General features: G+C 39.0%; 1 long non-coding RNA gene across 1 annotated transcript; it reads left to right on the forward strand.

The window, feature by feature from the left end:
• Positions 1-2669: 2669 nt before the first annotated feature.
• LOC122999010 lies at positions 2670-9559 on the forward strand. Its single transcript, XR_006407558.1, has 4 exons — positions 2670-2731; positions 7539-7604; positions 8150-8223; positions 9123-9559. It is a non-coding gene; the product is annotated as an uncharacterized LOC122999010 (long non-coding RNA).
• Positions 9560-14455: the final 4896 nt, after the last annotated feature.

Here is a 14455-nt window from a genome sequence, read left to right on the forward strand (position 1 = left end):
GCCAAAAGTCCTATAATGTACAATAATTTGACCATTGTGTGACATGTAGTATTACTACAGCAACCTGTATGTGCTACATCCCGCAAGTTGCGTCAATTGCTGCCTTCCATTGCTGTGAGAAATTAAAAACTCACATCTAGAGCTCAGAAGAAAGACGCAACGAATTGCACAGTAGACTAGATGTCTAGAGCAACATCTAAACATCACACCGTCTAAATAGCTTCTAACCAGTGGAGGTTGGTCCATAGAGGCAGAGGAGGTTGCTCCTCCTCTTTTTATTGAGAGACAAGAGGAAGATCAAAATATAAAAAAGAATATTTGGTTGAATTAAACCATTATCAAATCTCAGTATTATTTATAAAATATTTTTTCTCTCTTCTTTGGAAAAAATCCATTATTGAAATTCTGGTTAAAATGCTTCAACAGTCACACCTGCAGGGCAGGAGGAGAAAGGGCAGCGTGTGTAAAGTGGTGGTGGGGGGCAGTGAGGGTGAGTGGGGGACAGAGGAGGACGGGCTCCTCCTGTCCTCCTCAAGGCGGGATCTCTTACATCGATTTAATGTACTTCATTTTTTTTCATGCTAATCTATGATTGGCAAAGACACGTAAAATGACACTCCAAGTGAGGACGTCTTCCCTAACCAATCAACAACCAGAATGCAATATTGACATCATGTTGGTCCAATGATAGTTTCCAGATTTCATCTTCAATTCTCCACTGTAAGGCAAAGTAGCAACAGTGGATAAGAGCAGTAGATAGCTCCTTGTGTTAGCCAATGCAACAGTTAGCTTCTTGTAGCAGCCTGAAGGACTCTTTATACATCCATGGATGGACTGTTAAGAACTGTTGTTAAGCTAACGGGAGAATGGATCTGGACTGTGTGGCGCAGCAGCGGCAAGACGCTGCCAGGGAGGCCAGAGAGAGAAGCAACCAGAGAATCAACCAGGAGAGTTAGCTTGTTTGTCATTGTTGCTAATGATATCAGACTGGTTAACCAGCAGCCACAAAGTTCTGTTAACTAACAAACAAGATGACCAACAGCCACAAATGGACATTATGACGTGAATACTTAATCTCCATGATAGAAAGAAGAAGACGTCAGATAACGTGAGTCAGATACAGCTTCTCTCTCTGTCTGTCTCTTTGGTTGCTAATTTCATCTCTGATGGTTAAATGTCTCTGTGGTTGTTGTGTGAATTTATCTCCTTAACCAAAATGCAGCAGAGATCATATGATGTGCTGTGGTAGTTTGCTTGTTGAAGTTACAGTGAGCTGTCTGGACTCACTCATTCATTTGGAATTAATCCAGTTTTTAATTGAGTGGTTGTTCAGTCACCTGTTGATGTTGTGTGATTAGTGAATGAGTGTGCAGGAGGTCTGGCTGCTTGCTTGTGACAATTTCTTCAGTTGGTTTTTAAACCGAGCCATATATTGAGTAATAAGCTTAAAGTAATTAGAATAACAAGTGTTAACATGTCAGCTTTGTAGACTATATTTTGTATGTCATGCATATAGATAAGAGTGTGTAAGTCATGTATTTGATATATTGATGCATTAATACTTTTTGTGAACCTACACTTTTAGATCTGTGAATGTTTTTAGTGTTCAATAAAGTGTTATTGAGGAAATCTCTCTTAGTCAGTGACGGTACAGTAAGTTCAATTCAAAAGGCATATTTGTACCATCTAATCCTGTCTGCAAACCTCCATTTTGGAATCTCTGGCTGTCTGTTCCTCAAAAGGTCTGCCCTGCCAAGATGTCTTGCTATTGTGAAGTGAAACATTTGTACTTATTTACTTCACCTTGTGAGCGAATCCACTGATCACGGTGATTCCATAGGATTTGTGCCATTTTAAAGACTGATGTGTATTCCGTTACACCTTTTAACCCATTGAAGTCAGTGTGCATCAAGACAGGTTACTATTCAAAATCAATTAAATTTCAAAAGTAAGTTTGTTTTACTTGATTTTGGTGATTCTCTTGTTTATAGGAAGCCATTGCTTTGGTATTATACTATGACGCGTAGACCAGTATAACAACTCACCACTCAAAATAATGCCTTCCAAAAGTTTAAGAGTCACATCTGCAAGGCTCCTCCTCAACCCTTCTTATCTTTGAGTTCTTTCATCTTTGTAATTATAAAGTTCACTTCAGTTGTAGCTTGCTCAGAGATGGTCACTTTCCTTTTTAAAACAATTAGCATTCCCTGAGCAGTAATTTGTCCATTGTTTTTCTTTCTTTTGTCCTCTTCTTGCTCACTACTCAGTAAAAGAGTAAAAGTTTTCCTTCCAAAAACATAAAACATATAGTATAAGGTACTGCCAGAGGATTTTTTCCATGAGAGTTCTATCCAACAATGAAGTTTTGGAAGTTAGCAGATGCCAAAGCTTTGAACATGTGATTACTAGCAGAGCTCATCACTCTATCAGCTTAGATATTCTGTATGTAGTTCAGACACTGGTACAGTAAATGTGTTTAATATTAAATTCCTGTCTATTTGACTTTATCTTTTTACAAGGCTTATCATCTGACAGCTCAGCCCAACTAACAATCAATCAAATCAAATATACAGTATTTCCCCCTGTGGTATGGCAAGGACTTTGTGCTGATCTCCCAACCACCACTTTGACCAAAACTGTTAATCAAAAACTGATATCTGTTCTGACAGAGGAGAGTAAGGAGTCTGGGGATTGGATGTGGTGATGTGACGCCAGCCAAGTGGAGATCAAGGTACGAGAAAGTGGAACATCACAGCCTCTTCTGTGCGTACATTTTGCTAAATAAGCAGAGGCAGAAAAATGTCTAGGCAACAGATAGCAGATATACCAGCACACACACACACACACACACACACAGTACATGTGCAGTCATGCTCATACAAATGCACTTAACATGGCCAGACCTGTGTGATCTCTCTGAACTGGTAGTGGGCCCTGGACCAGAATCCCTGCTCACTAACTCCCACTCAGTCCTTCATCTGGCCATATCATTACACCCCATGCACCAAATGAATATTAATGATGATAATCGAGCCAAGTAGAATTACCTTATTCCACTGGGATGTTGTAACCAGGAAGATTACATACTCAATTTAGATTTAGGAGACTGGATTGGACGGAAAATGTTTTTGTTGACCTTGATTCAATGGCGATCCTTCAGGCATGTTCAGGCATAACATCTGGAAATTGTATTAGCTGTTGTTCATAGCAGACATGTGTTTGTTTTTTGTTTATTTTGTACTGTCTTTTTGCATTTTAAAGATGCACAGGGAAGGGCATGGATGTTTCTGGCTGCTCCATGTTGGTGATAACTATATCAGCCTACCTCATAATGATGTCACACAAAAATCAGTTGTCCTATTAAATTTAAATAGGCAATATCAATACTCTTCCAAAAGGAAAGACAATGGGTGATGCAAAATATACTGTAGTGCTTTGAAACATTAGTGGTTTTGTGCTTTTCACAAATAGCAAGTTAGTTATATTTGTGGCTAATAGCTAGCAAGCCAGCTGATGAAACCTCTTAATTCACAAGTATACCTTAAAAATATCATAATCCTGTCAACTACAGTAAAACACATGATTAACTCATTAGGTAGCTATATCATAGTGACACATAAGTACAAAAAGACAAATGTGTTACAACCATGACCTCAAACAGTGTAGCTAGCATTAGCATTTTTACCTTTGATCGACTTCTTTATCTAATTATACAGCAGGGCTTCCAATGCTTGAATGTGAGACTCATGTCTCACTCACTTGACACTTTTCAGATGCTCTTACATCCATTTCTTACGTTGTGAAAAACAAATTCATAACTGATAACATCACAGTGCAAAAAGAGGACACTGACAGCGCACCGACAGACAAGACAGAGCAGCACAGCACAACAGCAGCAAGTTATACAGACCATCAGCATAAAAGCAAGAAATATACACAACTCTATTATAGTGTAATTTATTCCCATGCATTCTCAGTCAGCGGCTCTTCTGGCAGCAGCACAGCGTCTCTCCCTCTCTTCTTGCGCCATAAATTTGAAATAGCCATTCTTCATAATCATTTCCTGCCCTGATCCACCCCATTATATATTGTTCTTGATGCATTCTTGGTTTTCATAGAACTCTCAATCTAACTAATCTAAACTAGTGCAGGTGGCTGTTTCTTGACCTAATCCAAGAGGTTAGGTGGTGTAGAAATGCAGCAATTTTATTTTAAATTACAAGGCACCCATGCTTGCAAGTGTTGTCTTTTTTCATGTGTGAGCGGTGGGGGTTGCTCACGGATTTCAATCACTGACCTCACAGATTTCAGTCATGTTAACTTGACAGGTACACAATGGTCATTTGTCTAATTTTATGAATTCATCAGGTGTTACTCAGGATCTGTTGGTGTAACACTGTACAGCCGACCTACATAGGAGTAAAGTTATTTCAGCACTAAACAAGGCCAGAGTGACATCCATTAACCACATATCATGCTCATTTTATTATGAACAAAAATAAGTACTTCTAAAATACCCCCCTCTCCCACACACGCACCCACACAGACACACAGGAACAAATCTCACTCTAAGCTTAAGTCAAAAGTTGGCAGCCCTATCATACAGTAGGCTATATCCAAGAAAAGCTTTTCCCATGTAACGCATCTGACAGTCCCAACAAAGATAATTTCAGTTGGTTTTTAGTAAGTGTAGTTTGAATCAACTCATCCTAAGTGGTATTAATGAATGGTAATATTTAACCATGAAAAAAACAGATAACCACACTGTCCGTCAGAAATCCCACCTGTGACAGTAAAGCACTACATTTTAGAGCATAGGTGCTTTTGTATATAGTCCCCATACACCTTCAGTCACATTTTAACTGCAGTGAAACAATTTTACTGTTATATCACAAACAGACTCATTACAGCAACCACAACCGTAGGTACAAAAAGATGTGTACAAGGACGGTCAGCCAGTAGTCTTACATAATATAAATTTTTTGTTGTTCAGTGGTTTCTGGCAGTATCACCCAAACAGAGTATATATTACTGTCTGAGTCTCTCCCCATCTCAATCCAGCCATGTGCTGAAACATTTTCCTCCTTTTTCTGTCTTGCGGTTCATGGGAAAGCTTGTATTTCCAGGAGATTTGTTTGAGGCTTCGAACAAACACTGGAAACACCTCAACTGGATTTGAAATTAAGCTGGAGCCTAATCAGAGACCGGTGGGCGAATGCACACAATCAGCAGAAAGTCCCACGAACCAGAGGCAAAAATGGCTGGGAAGGAAGGAGGAGATGTTTAGGCGCCATAAAGAATGCCAGATACTATCACAATTTTACAGAGTGATCCATTAAAATTTTTGGTTTGCGGATTTTATCCACACCAATAAAAACAGAACATCACAAATTCTTGGCCTTTGTAAACCTGTTTTGTTCTTAGACCTTCACACAAAACTAGCAAGCACTGGAAAGGGAACAGTAAACTACACTTTGTCCGTGTTGTCATCACAGTTCAGACTTTCTGCGGCCACCAGTCTGTAAGTCCCTCTGATAATACCAACAGAAGGTTTCCTGTGCTATTGCAGCCTCTGGCGCTTTTTATTATTTATATCCCCCCCAAATTTATTGACCATCTCTTAATTTCAACCCCGCTGCCACTGTAAACAAATTGGATGAAGTATGATAATATTATTTGACGGATTTGCTGCTATGGAAGTCCCTGTTTATGTCTCCTGCCAGAATGGTAGGAAAGATTTTCTCTGAGTCATCCAAGGTAAACAAGACAATTTAATGATTTTCCCAGGTAATTTCTTTTGGAGTGTGTTGTGAGGAGTAGCCAGGTTTAAAAGCAAAGTAATGTCAATGCATTGTTGGCTCGAAGCCTCATGTACTGAATGGTCAGTTCTTACCTGTTTGAGCACAAGACGAAAGTTTCAGTTAAGTTATTTCCTTCTGCATTACTCTAATTTGTGCCAATATTGTACATTTTAGAAATGATGAGAAACTTGTGTTTTTATCTATTTACAGAAAAAGTACAAAATTAAAATGTATAATAACATAATCGTGTAATGGTTGTATTTTTATTTCTATGGCTCAATCATTCTCCTGACCTTTGGTGTCAATTTACTGCTAAAATAATTGCAGCTGGCGAATTTTTTTTTTATAAAACTGACTCAACTGGTCATTCTTTCTTCCTGTTTTAACACTTTTTAACAAAACAATACTTATTTTATTATATTTTAGAACCATGCTGACATAGAAATGAGAGCTGTTTAGTGAATATTAAACTGGAGTCCTACATAGTTCTGCCTAGAGTGAAGAAAATGAAGAAGAAAAAAAATTAAATCAGCATCACTGGCTCTAATATCTTAACTGGACATCATGGATATACATCAGATCACTATCACAAATACCCACGTTTCAGCCTCCAGGGCCCATCGCATGTCTGCACTTTTTATTGCACTTCGTGCTTGTGGTGCCTGTTTTTTGGTTTGGCATTCTCCATTTTTTCCAGCTATTTTCTCCAGCACAGGAGCATAAACTTAATATTAGCTAATGGCTGCATCTTCCTCTTTTACAGGGTATTGAGGAAAATATTCTGTGATTTAAAGCTTGAAATTTCCACCACACAGATACAGCACCTTTGGTCTAGTAATTTCTGCTTTTATCTCAGGATGTAGCTGTAAAACTGACTGCAATTTAATATGTTTGCTTGGTGTTTTTATATCATCATTTTTAAGGAATCCTCCTCAGTGGCAGAGTTTAAAATGCATGCAATGATCATATCGGACATAATATTCACAGTGAGGGGTGTAGAACACAACTAGATGGCTTAGTTTGGCCTCAGTGCTTGGGAACTCTCGGGATTTCCAAAATGCTTGGTGCGTGAGTCTCTTTAAGAGTTTCTACAGATGTGTGAGATATATAATCCACTGTTGGCTTTGGGCATCATGTCACTTACCTCCTATCAAAACACCCCGTGCACCTCAGCACCGTTCAGCCAACAGTCAGACCTGATCCTGACCAGAACAGAGTGCACCAATCTCCCCTGACCATTTTCACACATTTTCATCCGGGCTGAGATCACTCGATCTGCATCGCTTTGCAGATGCTCAAAAGACTGTGGGCAAAAAGAATCCCTGTTGATTTGTCTCATTGCTGCCAAGATTCTGGTGAATGGAGGATGAAGGCAGCCGTCTTCATTCTTAAAGGAAACGTGTTAGAAGAAATCCTACACTTCTACCGTACAAAAGACTAATAAAGTGCATATAAATTCACTTTTTATAAATAAAAGCTTTGTCAATAACGCAACTCTGTCATTAAATTTTCCATGTTTCAAAGAAGTGAGGAGTCACTGGTTGCAAGAACAAATAAAAGGAAAAAATAATGTTTTCAACAGATTTTCATGTGGACAGTTAAGAGTTGCAGATGTGTTCAGTCCCTCTCTTTTTCCCTTTTTTTCCTCCTGTTTGGCTATCAGTCCTTAGCAATGACACGTGTGTGTTTGTGTTTGTGTGTGTGTGTGTGTGTGTGTGTTTCTGCGGCTGTGAACAGGGACCAGTGGGAGGATGATGGGAAATGAAGCAACTATTTGTCAGCTTTCCTCTTCAGTTTTAAAAGGTAACACTTGAGAAAACTTTCCCTATTTGTTGAACATGCTTCTGATGATTTAGATGGCAAGAAGTTATGTTGTTCACCTCATCGCTTCAGGCAGAACTGTATCAGTGATGAGCAGAAAGTTTGGCGGCTGTTGCTAATTACCCCTGAGGCCTCTGGAGCGCCTGGTATCTGCTGCTCCTCAGGTCTGTATTTTGTAGGTCAACGTTCTGAAGGGATGGAATATATTTCTATTTCATACCAAAGACAGCTTGAAGTATTTTCAGAATTCATGAAATCCAGACTCAATTTTTATTTGAAATAAATCATCACCAACTTTAGTGTTTTTCCTTTGGAATTCAATTATGTGAAACACACATCTGACCTGAGCATGCCATTAAGGGTGGATTGCACCATACAAGTAACAAGAATTCTTTGTAGCTTTTCCTGTAATATTATAAGGACACATCATAGTTGTCATGTGATACTTCCTAACTCCAGGGCTGGAGAAACTGTTAGGGGGGTGCTGGGGCAAAAATTAACTGTTGGCCTCTATTGACCCCTTACAGAAACATTCCTCCAATCCAGTCCAGTCCCAGACAGCAAACCAGTATTTCTAAACTGGAGTACTATTCTGCCCCAGGTAAGTTAGTTTGTTTCTTGAAGGAAATGTACCATTTAAGCATAATATCAACTGAAAGACAATATTTTAACACAGGGGCCCCCTCTTTAAGAAAGAACCCCAAGATCGAGTAAAAATGCAAGAGCCGACTCAGGATCCTTACTATGAATGGCAATGCCAGCATGTGGGTCAGTCAGTCGGTCAGTTGATCCAGACTTAAATATCTCAACAACAATTAGATGGATTGCCATGAAATTTTGTACAGATATTCATGATCCCCAGAAGATGAATCCTACTGACTTTTCCTCAAGTGCCACTATGAGGTTGACATTTGTGGTTTAGAGTGAAATGTCTCAACAACCATTATGGATATCCATGGAGATCCATGACATTTGGTACAGATTATCTCTCGACTTTTTTATCTAGCGCCCCCATCAGGACAATTTTTTTTCCAATACTTTGGTTGTCTAGTTGCAAGTAAGGGCCTCTGGTGCCCTAGGATAGTTGCATACTTTGAACAGCTGGTAATCCAGCCTTGTCTACCTTCAATGTTACTTCCAGTCATCAGTGATTTTAACATAAACTGGATGATCACATGTGACTTTATGGAGTTAAAAATCCTAAAAGTTTATTTAACCTTTTTTCATTTCCTGAAAAGTCATCAAATGTCATTGCAGCAGTAGCTTTTCATAATAAACTCTAACAGCTACCATAAAGAGGAAATCTGTCATTAAAATCATGGAGGCATTTAAGCAATAACTCTGACATGCAGCACTTGTAAATATACCTGTAATAACACAGTTAAAAGGAAGAGGTTTTCATTTCCTCACTTCTCAGATGTAACCAGTATAAAACTCCCATCAAGTTATCTTCTTTCAAGTTCAAACATGTTCTGTAAGAGATGCTGTGTTCTTCCACAGCCTCTGCAGGAAATAAAAAGTAGTACATCCATACCGAGCAAGAGAAACAGATAAAGAAGACCAGGGAAGGTGTTTCCAAAGGAGGGATTCCCTTCATCATAATGCTGACATGTGTTACTGTTTCACAACCTCTGGGAGTCCTGGCAGAGATGCCATGCACAGGTCATGGACGGTCAAATCCAAGATGGAGGAATGTGATGACAGCCATTTTTATTGCTCATTTCTTTGGATGCATGATGGGGATTTTAGAGCCTCTTCTAAAAGGAATAAAGCCTGAAAAAAATCTGTTGGCAGGCTTTAAGTATAGACATTTTGCGTCAAGAAAGGAGTTCATTGGTGAAAGGTGCAAAGTAGGACACGTATAGTGATGTCATGAAGGGGACTGTGGCGGTCTGCTCTCTGGCAGGTGCAAGCGGTGGATGCTTGTGAAACTAAACAGAACATCAAATTAAAGCCTAAATGTAATTATTGGTTTCCTTCCTTTTTATTTTCAGATGGTTATCGTGTGGTGAGCTTTCCTGCACAACTTTCCATTTGTTGTTCTTTCGGCTATGCTTGACGCATTTATTTTTGGCATCAGTTACAGAGACGGGCCCCCTGGCTTTCTCTGATTGCTGGCTGTCAGTCATCTAGTGACTTTAACGGGCTGTCTGCATGGGGATGAAGAGCCCCCACAACAAACACTGCTCTGCCTCTGCAGCTGAAACGCATGAGTAAACGAGCTGGGAGTCAACCTGAAATATAACTACTGTGATGTTTGTTGATTACAGTGTACAGAGCTTACAACAGGGCCCACACATTTGTACATGTTTAACTACATTTCCTCTTCTTTATGGTTTCCCATCTCAGACTTTGAATTTCACTTTCAATTGCAAGTGTGTAAAAAAAACTGACACGTTCTAAAAATTCCAAAAACATATTTAACTGAAATCTTACCAACTTTGTCATCAAAGTAGGACTTATAGTTTTGGAAAAGATACTCTCTTGTTTTCCTACAGAGAGTGTGATGAGACGTTTGATACCACTTTGATGCATGCACAATAAATATGCACCTACATTACCTTTGGACAGAGCTAAGCAAGCTGTTCCCCTCCATTTCCAGTGTTAATGCTTAGCTAACCTATTTTGTCTAACACTTGGCAAGTAAGCAAACAAGCGTCTTTCCCAAAAATGTCGAACTGTTCCGTTAAGACAAGGTCTAACCTCTGCTAACATGCAAACAGGACTGTTTAAAATATTTTAATGAAGTAATATTTTGGCATGTGGTTACATTCACATCATTGACAATATATGATCTGACTTCTTAAGAAAAAAAAAAAAAATCTAATCTTCACAGGGTTTGGACACTGGGGTGAAGTTATCCTCTCTGGCATCAGATCATCTGTCTCTCTGCTGCCAGTGAAGCAAAGCATGAAGGAAATGGACCTTTTCCAAAAAGGAAAATATAAAAATATATTAATTCAACCCACATGCCATACAGCACATTCATTGCAGGCCTACAATTCTTTAATAAATGTGAGCAGCTCCGATTCGAGCTTAAATGAAACCTTGTGAAATTCATGGGGTTAATAAATTAATGTTGAAACATTTGTCAGTGAATCCCTCATCTGACTCTTTAGTGTATTTCTGGTAGATAAAATAAGGCTGCATTACAAATGAAGCAGTTGCGAATACTTCACTTGCAATTTATGTTGAGCCATGTGACAGTTTTTGTGTTTCGTGAGAAGGGGAGGACAAAAATACTTTTTCAACAAGGCCACCTATCTACTTCTGAACTGCAAAAGAAGTCAACTCTAATTTATTGTTCCAGAGAGGATCCTGGAAATGGCGTAACAACAGCAACAGACAGAACCAGACAGATCATAGTTTGGTCCCTTTACTAGAATTTTGTAGAAGCTGTTGAAGCTGGAAAATTCTTTAGAGATGCGTAGAGACACAGACAGACAGAGTATGATAGCAGCTGTTAATGAGGTTAACTGTTGCTTCATCTATGAAATGTTGGTTACTACACTAGTCTTTGAGTATGGGCACTTCCCATAATCTATCCCCCAGACTGATCGGAGGTGAGAAGTCTTATTTTAAATAGCCGTGAGGGCCCACATTCTTTCTGAGAAACAAAAATGATTTTCCCCTCCATGACAGGTTCATTACTATCCAAATGACTCTCGCATAATATTTGTCCAACACAAACCATCATAAATAACTTTAGATGGCACTGTCATCAAAAACTCCATTATTCTCAGTCTGGTCTGGAATAACTCAACTTGTTATGCAATGGCATTAAGAAAACGGCTCCAAATTTCTGGCTGTATAAACCTTTCAGCAGCACACTTGGTACCCTCTCTCCCCTTCAGGCCACACTGATCTCTGTTTAAGATAATGTGTATTCTTCTTTACAGCTCAGCCAAGACATTTTCCCATTTAATACACATCACACGTCGAGTAATGGCAGATTGGGGGGAAAATAAAGACTTGATATGTTTTCTTAGCTGTCACAGAGAATTAGAAAATACATCTTTACTTGAACTTTTTCCAGTGGTGAATTATCAGTTACATTTAATGGACACTAAACTTTCTTCTTCAAAGGATAAGTTTAGGGTTGTTCTATATTTTTCTTACTGTCCACAAATCACTTTAAAAGACCAAAACCAACAATGTGTTAGTCCGTCTCTCAAAACTTGCTGATTTCATTACCCTGTCTGTGGCCTATTTAGTCTAATTGAAGACAGGAATCTTTCAAACAGACCACAAACATGTACTATCATTTTTAATAAGGGCTCAGTAATTTCCTAACATAGCTGGGCATTGTAGTTTTCAGCAAAGATTACTCATACTGGAGTACACAGTGTACTTGTTGTGGACTATATTTGGTGTTCTGGTGAGTATTTTCAGCAGCAGGAGGGGACATATGGGATTGACTCAAAATAAATGAATGTTACTGTAATAAAGAAACATATCGACCAGTGCAACAGCATGGCTCATTCGTGTGTTTTTAATAGTTTTTGGACCGCAATGGATTCCTATGACACAGAGGAAAAAGCTTTATAGGGCTTTGGTCACACAGGCAATACTTCTTAGAAGGATAATTTTATTGTTTGCTTTGGTCTTTTTCTTGGGAATTGTTTACACTAAGAAAAATGTAGATTGTTGGCAGCCTTATACTTTAAAGCCACCAACTGCTGTGGATAATATCAAATGGTAAATGCTTATATAGCACAGTCCAGTACCTTAACGGACAAAGCGTTTTACAATTTTTCCCTCTCATTCACCCATTCACACACAGCTGCCATGCAAGGCGCTGGTCTGATCATCAGGAACAACTTGGGGTTCAGTGTCTTGCTCAAGGACACTTCGACACATTGACAGGAAGAGCCGGGATCGACCCACTAACCCTGTGGTTAGTGGACGACCAGCTGTACCTCCTGAATCACAGCCGCCCCAATAAAAAGGAAGCACTCCTCTCTGGTCAAGGGCGTGAATTCAAACTTGATGCGAAGAGCACAGCAGCACACTTTGTGTACTTACATTTGGAGAAATTCTCCAGGCATTAATTACTCCATAAATCTGCACTGTGTAGTCAGTGTGGCTACTCTGCCATGATGATTCATGGCTGGACTTAGCGTTTGTTTTTCTTAGGCATAGTTATGGATTGATTAATAGCTTACCCACAGGCTTTAAAGGGAAATACTGCTGAATCTCAACTTTCAAATTACAACCAGTGACAGGAAGTAACAGGACAGAGTTTTTCCATCATTGTGATATCACACAAGCACGTAACTGTAAACCAGTCAATATCAGAATAAATGAAAACTCAGACAGTGTTTGTGATTGGTTTTAGGTGGTAGCTACAGGTTTCATTATCTAAATAGAACTAAATGTTACATTTTCATTCAATAAAATTGCCCTGCACTTGGCCACAAAAAAGGACGTGATGTCACGACACATGGCGGTTAATAAATATAGATCAGAGCCATCACAAACTGTAAACGGTGTATGAGATTGATGCTACAGTTTGTAGTCTGGTAATGTGATAATGCTCTAAATATGGTGATGAAAGATGCCAGAATAATAACCATCTCCATTTCCAAAAAGAGTGCATCAGTGTTTCCATCAGGAAACACATGAATTACGAGTGATGGAGAAATTCATGGTTTGTCGTTTGAGTTTTAATAGATTTGAATGAGAGACGGAGTGAATATTTGGAGGGTGAAAATATAATATGATGCTAACCTTAAAGTGATGCTCATTCAGTCTCAATTTAACTGTCAACGGCTTGCACTTGCAGTTCTGCTTCTCTGCTATATCTATGGACTCAATTCTATCTTTTTTAAGAATAGTCAATTAAAGGAAACTACAATACGATTTGTTATTTCATACAAATAGCGATGCTCTATATCAACCCCTAAAAACGTGTAAGCTCACCATCAACCTCATCCAGTTTCATAATTTTTTTTTATTTGATCTCGTTTAAGAAGGACAAAACCATCTGAGGACAGGGAGCTAATTACATCTGGTTCAATGTGGAAATAATAACGAATGATTAATTCATTATTGCAAGATTTGCATGTGGAGAGCATTTAGCGGTTCCCAAATATGAATTCTCCAGGGACAGAATTAAAATACTGACAAAGTTGCTTCACACATGATCAGGGTCAGAGTATCCAAGTTCACAGCCAGTTAACGCCACAGTCACGGCTTAGTTTATAATTTAGTTATAAAAATATTGAGCTATTTTTGTTGAATATTCTGGGAAGTCAGTTTCTAAGTGTGTTTCTAGTTAGATGAGCGCGACCACAACTCAGTGATCTTTGAACACTATGCAACCAGCAACAGATTGTCACAGCTGAGTATGGTATTGAATAGTCTGTATGGTCTTCATAGACAAAGATATAATTCAATGGCTCAAAATCAAAGCACATGTAGTGCAATGCTTGCGTGAACATTCGTCATATAGCCAACGCTCCAAATGGTGGACTTGCTAAATGTCCCTGTGCTTTGTTCAAGTTATCCAGCTAGCTTCAGATTTCAAAAGCCCACTAATTCAATAAAGTGCTTCATGCCATGTTGTGTTACATGGATTGTTCTGCATCTGTTCCCATGTTCCCTAGACATCCATGGGAATTATTTCAGCACGACAATGGACAGACTAATGTGAAGAGCTGTGTACCTGCACTTCCTGAGCGGTATTTACTGAATGGACAAGCTGATGTGGACTTCAGTCCAGATGGTTGTTAAACAGTCACATCTGGATGGTTAAAAATACTGCATACATCCTTACAGCTGTAGCAGAGGAAGGGGGACATGCAACATCAATTACTGTAGCATTTGTACAG

The sequence above is a fragment of the Thunnus albacares genome, chromosome 15 (assembly GCF_914725855.1).
Source record: "Thunnus albacares chromosome 15, fThuAlb1.1, whole genome shotgun sequence".
Taxonomy (NCBI): Eukaryota; Metazoa; Chordata; class Actinopteri; order Scombriformes; family Scombridae; genus Thunnus; species Thunnus albacares.